Source organism: Carlito syrichta, unplaced genomic scaffold (genome assembly GCF_000164805.1).
Source record: "Carlito syrichta isolate Samal-C Ts95f unplaced genomic scaffold, Tarsius_syrichta-2.0.1 Scaffold309850, whole genome shotgun sequence".
NCBI classification, from domain to species: Eukaryota; Metazoa; Chordata; class Mammalia; order Primates; family Tarsiidae; genus Carlito; species Carlito syrichta.
The window spans coordinates 937383-937867 of NW_007253946.1; the positions used below are offsets into that span (position 1 = coordinate 937383).

The 485-nt window shown below is 76.5% G+C and overlaps 1 protein-coding gene across 2 annotated transcripts in view; it reads right to left on the reverse strand.

Moving 5' to 3' along the window:
* ZDHHC20 (zinc finger DHHC-type containing 20) overlaps nt 1-485 on the reverse strand; it is a 62579-nt gene extending 62094 nt beyond the window's left edge. The window contains exon 1 of one of the 2 annotated variants that reach the window (XM_021717532.1): nt 375-485. The gene's annotated coding sequence lies outside the window, so the exon portion shown is untranslated. The remainder of the gene's footprint in view (nt 1-374) is intronic. The other variant, XM_021717533.1, reaches the window with a different exon arrangement.

Sequence of the window (485 nt, forward strand, 5' to 3'; positions counted from 1 at the left end):
CGGGGGAGAACCGGGTGTCAGGGACCCCCGGGGGACGGACGGGCCGAGAGCACGGCGACCCGCCCGGAGACTAGAGACGCGCACACCGGCCGGCAGCGCTCGAGGTGGGGATGCTCGGTCCGGGCGCCGCCCACCCGTCCTACCCCGTCCGGCACGCGCCGCAGACGGACCCCAGTCTCCGTCCCCGCGGCGGCCGCAGGCGCAGATGCCCCGGCCTTAGGCCCCTCGGCCACGGCGACCGAGGCCGGGTCCGCACCCGCTCCGGCCTCCGGCGTGCCGGAACCAGGAAGCCGCGGCCTCGGGCCCACCCGGGCCACCCCGGGGGGACACTGTGGCGGGCCGCTTCCGCCGCGAGCCCGCCCCCCAGTACTCACACACGCACAGCTCCACCACGTACGCGTAGTAGGACCACGCGACCACGAAGGCGATGAAAAGCACCGGCACCCAGCCCACCGCGCGCTGGCAGCAGCGCCACAGCGTCCAGG